This window comes from Geospiza fortis, unplaced genomic scaffold (assembly GCF_000277835.1).
Source record: "Geospiza fortis unplaced genomic scaffold, GeoFor_1.0 scaffold157, whole genome shotgun sequence".
Taxonomy (NCBI): domain Eukaryota; kingdom Metazoa; phylum Chordata; class Aves; order Passeriformes; family Thraupidae; genus Geospiza; species Geospiza fortis.
Genome location: NW_005054314.1, coordinates 5,474,712 through 5,479,697, shown reverse-complemented (window position 1 = coordinate 5,479,697; position 4,986 = coordinate 5,474,712). Strand labels below are relative to the sequence as shown.

Here is a 4,986-nt window from a genome sequence, read left to right as displayed (position 1 = left end):
ATGCTCTGTGAATTGGTAAACAATATTTTCATTGTTTCATTGAATCACTTTCAATTTTAGAAGTGTACTGACTGCCCTACTGCCCAATTTTGCGTAGGTTTATGATTCCAGATTTAAATTTGAGAAAATTATTCAGTGGCTCTTTCTTTCAGAATTGTCCTCAGGAGTTGCATTGTTTTTGATGGTTTGTTGCTATTACTGATAGTAATAAAGATGTAACAAAATGATGGGGAAAATAATGTGTTGTCATTTTTGTCTTTCTCCAGTCACTATGAGCAAGACCGGAGTGCACTTAAACGGAAGGAATGGGAGAGAAGGAACCAGGAAGTCCAGCAAGATGAAGATCTCTTTGCTTCAGGTTTTAACCTCTTTGGGGAACCCTACAAGGTAAATTACATTGTTACATTTTGCATTTTCAGCATGTCTTACACAAATACAAATAAAGCTTCTCATCCCCTCTAAGAAATGAAGTGTTGCATCTGCCTTGGTACTTCTACTCTTGAATACACTGATTATCCAAATCAGCATAGGGCAGCAGAGCAAACTGAATGTGCTGCCCAGGTTGCATTGGCAGAATCAGGAGTATTGGTTACAGTCCAGTTCAAGATTTCTTCCTCTTAACACACAGCAAAGTCCTGCAGTAGAAGTATGTGCAGCTGGTATTTCTACAAATGGTTTGTACCTACAAAGCTTACAATAACTTCTTTCATTTTTAGGAAGAAAATATATCTGAGTTTTTAAAACCAATGTCCTCTCTATAAATAATGAGTCCATAATCTTTCTTGTGCAATCATAACCATCCAAAGAAGTCTTTGGGGAGACTGAATCTTTGGGGAGCATAACAAGGATATGAAAGGGACTTTTGTTACAAGTCTTATTCTCTCTAAGGAGCTTTGCTGCCTGAGATTTTTATCACCAAGGGATATCCCCCTTTATGATTTCTGCTGCTTTGATTTTCAGTAAGACATTCCCTAAAGAATTCATCAGAATGTAAATTTCCATATCTCTTTCTCCTCCCAATCAGTGACATCCATTGAAAGGCCACCACTTCATCTTTCCATTCTACATTGTTAGCAGCTGTAAGGGAGGATGAGGGCTCTTTGAAAATCACCCAAAAAGGAGGAGAAAAGGCTGCCATTATTATCACATGGTGTCTAATAATTATAGACCACGAAAGTGTGGTGGATGCACTCGACTCCTGGCTGTACTTTGGTTCAGGCAGGCTGAAGAGCAGTAGGTCTTTCTTTCTTGGCATGAATTTGCCAGCTGGAAAGCCCCTGGCTCATGTTCAAGAGAGTAAAGGTGTCTTGACAAACATTTCAAAAGGTGGTTTTGAAACCTTGAAGTGGAAGATAACCAAAGTACAGAGCAAGATATCAGAGCTAAAGTGAAGACATCTATCTTGTCTATTGTATTGATTAGCAGCCAACTGCTTTACCCTGTAAATATCACCACCAGGATGAGCCCAATTTGATCTCTCCCTGAAGTGCAGCTGCACTGCACCCCAGGTGACCCTCTGCTTGAGCAGGGATGCCTCTCAGGGATAAAGATTCACTCTTTACCCAAGGCTGAGATCCTTACCTGTGACATACACTTGGTAAATTTGGATTTCAGTAGGCAAAACACTGTAAAATTTTGTGGCAAGAACTAAAATCATATATCACCACTATCTGTTGTATAATAAGAATGACAATATCTGATTTTAGATCTATTTAGTGTGTGTGTATTTGCACCAAGTGTACACAGAGAATGTGGTTTCTTTTCAAAAAGTGAATGATTAAAAGCCAAAAATTATCCTGATGGTCTTTCTGGGCAATTTTTTTTAAGTTGCTTTTCACCTGCTTGGCAGAGAAGTTTGTAAACTTCATGTGATTAAGCAAAATATAATACAATACCACCCTAAAAAAGCATTATAAGTTGTGAAAGATAAAAATTGATAGGAAATTGCATGCAAAAGTAGTTAAACATTCATTGATTAAATCAGTCTTAAATTTGAAAAATCAGATAGAAGCAAAATGAGATAGGAAAGCTAGGTCTTGCTTTCACTTTACACTAGGAAAGATAGACTACTGTTTCCTTTTTAAGTTCTGCATTGCTAAGACTCAGCCACAGTAGAATTTCCTAGGCACTGTTAAAAGCTTAATCTAACTCTCAGTGGATATGTAGTGATTTTTATTCTTAAGTAAGTGCAAAATTAAATTCAGAGGTTTGTTTACATTTTTTCTAAAATAAAATGAAGAGACCCTGATGTGAGAACAAATATCCTGCACGTGCAGTTTGAATTTCTTCTCTATTTTGAGATGACCAGATGTTTCTGCGTTCATGAGACTTAAGGCCTTGTGCACACAAGAAGCTGCCCTTGTCTCTCCTGGTCACTCTCAGTGGGAGCAGAGTGAGATAAAACACTGCCCAGCAAAGTGCTGTGTCCTGTGATGGGCACAGGCTCCACACATCCTCACTGGGCTGGCTCTGCTGCTGAGCATCAGCTCATGGTACATTTCTGAAAGATCTGAGGGTGGGAGCTGACATGGACACTGCTGTGACAAAGAGAAGGTTGGGAATAGCAGGTTTCAGGAAAAAGGAAACATCTCTTTTTCTTTCTTTTATTCCCAGACCTAGTGTCCTTACTTGTTTATCATTCCTTCCTCATTTGCTTTAACAGTATCCAGAAGAGGGACCAGGTAGGGTCAGGGCAGGGCAAACCACCACTGCTGTTTCTGAAGTTTTAACAACTGAACAACTGGCAGCTGTTTTAAGACTGCACTAAGAAATTTATATTAAAAGTTGCATTAAAAGAGCAAGGAGCTGAGATTTTCTCATGGATCCTACTGCCATTGTGTATCATGAGATGTGTGGAGTATCTGCCTTCATCTATCATCTCTCTGCTCTAGCTGTTACAGCCTCTTTCTTTCCCTCTGTCAAATAAAACGTGGGTGTTCATTATAGTTTTGGACAAATGCGTGTTTCTACATTGATTCTTTGTAGTTTATGTATGTGTGCACTTAGATGAAAAGAGATACTTATTTCTGTGGGTGTATAAAATACATTTTTCCATGCTTGCTAAAAGATAAATGTCTCCTTTTGAAGCTCCAGTGTCTCATGTGGGAAAACAACACCTTTGACAACATGATGACATCCAGCATTATTTTGGGAAGGTCAGGCAGTAAGGGTTGTGTTGCTCTTTAATGCAAGTGGGTTGCAGGTCCTGCCTTCAAACTCTGGTGCAACCTGTTCATGCTGGATTTTGCAGAAGGGATCAGAGAAGGGCCTGCAGTGTAACAGCAACAGACATTTGAAAAAGCAGTGTTGGAGCTTTCCTGAGAGAAGCTGTAATTTTACTACTGAATTGTTGATACCTTTTAATGTTTTGAATTACTCACAGATGAGGATTTAAAAGAAAACAGTAGGAGTATTTTTGTTACTTTTCAAAGGAATTGCCTCAGAAGAGTTCAGCTTGAGAAAGAGAACCTAATGGGCAGCATTTCCATTGTGGAGCCTTTGGTGAATATTAAATCATTTATCTTTTTCAGGTAAAGCCCCTCCATGCTTTTCAAGGTTAGCATAAAAAAGATCTCAGCTTCTAATCTCTGGAGGTTAGTTTAACTATGAGGCATAAGGAAGTGAATGAATTATGAAACCTCAAGTTTCACACAAATTTTCAAAAAACCCATGTAAATGGGGCCTATAACTTTGAGTGCATTAGTTCTTTTCTTTGTAAAACTATAATGCAATAGCTAGCTAGCAAATTAGTCTTCCAGTAGGATTCTATTATAGATAGCTTTTGAAAGAAATAGAAGCAAATGCAGAAAGATGGGCATTTCCTAAATTAACAGAAGCCTAGAATGAGGGGGAATGCTACTAGCCATGAGTCATAAACCAGGCATATAATTTATGCCTTGGAATACTCAAAATGCTGCATTTCCTTGATAGCAACAAAATTGTGATTCAGCATGCTGTTCGAAAAATAAGACATACAGAGGTTTTCTTTAGGAAATCAGCCAATTACCCAGCACATGAAGGTAGAAATTGTCCCCAGTCTGGAAGTAACAAAGAGCAAGGGGAAATTATGACTGGATTTTGTGTTTCTCGTGCTGGTATCTGGGCTTGTCAAGAGTACTGTGCTTTTTGTACAAGCTCTGAATTTGTTGTGGAAATAAAGTAAAAACATTATTGTTATGCTTTATGTCTTAAATGCAGATGGAACAGTGCACTACATTCCTGAGCTCATTCAGATTGTGGTGTGATGCCTGAGTCTCATCTTAGCTGTGTGTACTCTAATTTTATTTAAATTTAAGCCAAATTACCATTAATAATGGGGGTTTTTTGCTTTGTAGACTGGTCCAAAGGCCACTGAAAAGAGTAATTATCTTTCCATTGACTTCAGTAACCATTGGATATGAGCTTTAGTGTACTTAAAATACACTAAGGATGTTTAAAATAATTTAATCTCCATGGTTTTCAGTAAATATGTTTTTATTAATGTTCCCTGTAAAAGACTATGAATAATAATAATGATAATACTACCTAACATTTATACAATGTCTCTTATCCCCAGGATATGAATATTAGGCATAAAGTAGAGTTAATACAAAGCAAAGTTCTATTTATCATCATGTGACATGTAAAAGAAAATACATGGAGAGAATTAGGTACCTCCAACATAAAATAATTGAAAAGATCTACTTTCAAGTTAAAACATTTTCTCTGTGAGGATCTAGACAAGAGCCATTTAGTGTGCTGGGATGTTGAAGTGTTACAGTTATGATATGTTGTCAGTACCTTTATTTTTTTTTTAAATTGTGCTTTCTGGAAAGTAAGCTAAATGCTCCCTGGAAGTGTAGCTGAACCACAGAGGTGAAGGTTGGTGGTCAGGTTTTTTTTGGTGCTGTTATTTCCCATGTTCTATCCCGTAAGGAGTTAAAGTGTTTGGGCAGGGAGGAAACAGAACAAGTATGTAAGTGTTTAGACTTCGAATCATAATTCCTG

At 37.7% G+C, this 4,986-nt stretch overlaps 1 protein-coding gene across 1 annotated transcript in view; it reads left to right on the top strand.

Moving 5' to 3' along the window:
* Positions 1-271: 271 nt before the first annotated feature.
* Positions 272-4,986, top strand: part of AFF2 (AF4/FMR2 family member 2) — a 239,960-nt gene continuing 235,245 nt past the window's right edge. Inside the window, exon 1 of the mRNA XM_031056018.1 lies at positions 272-387. The gene's annotated coding sequence lies outside the window, so the exon portion shown is untranslated. The remainder of the gene's footprint in view (positions 388-4,986) is intronic.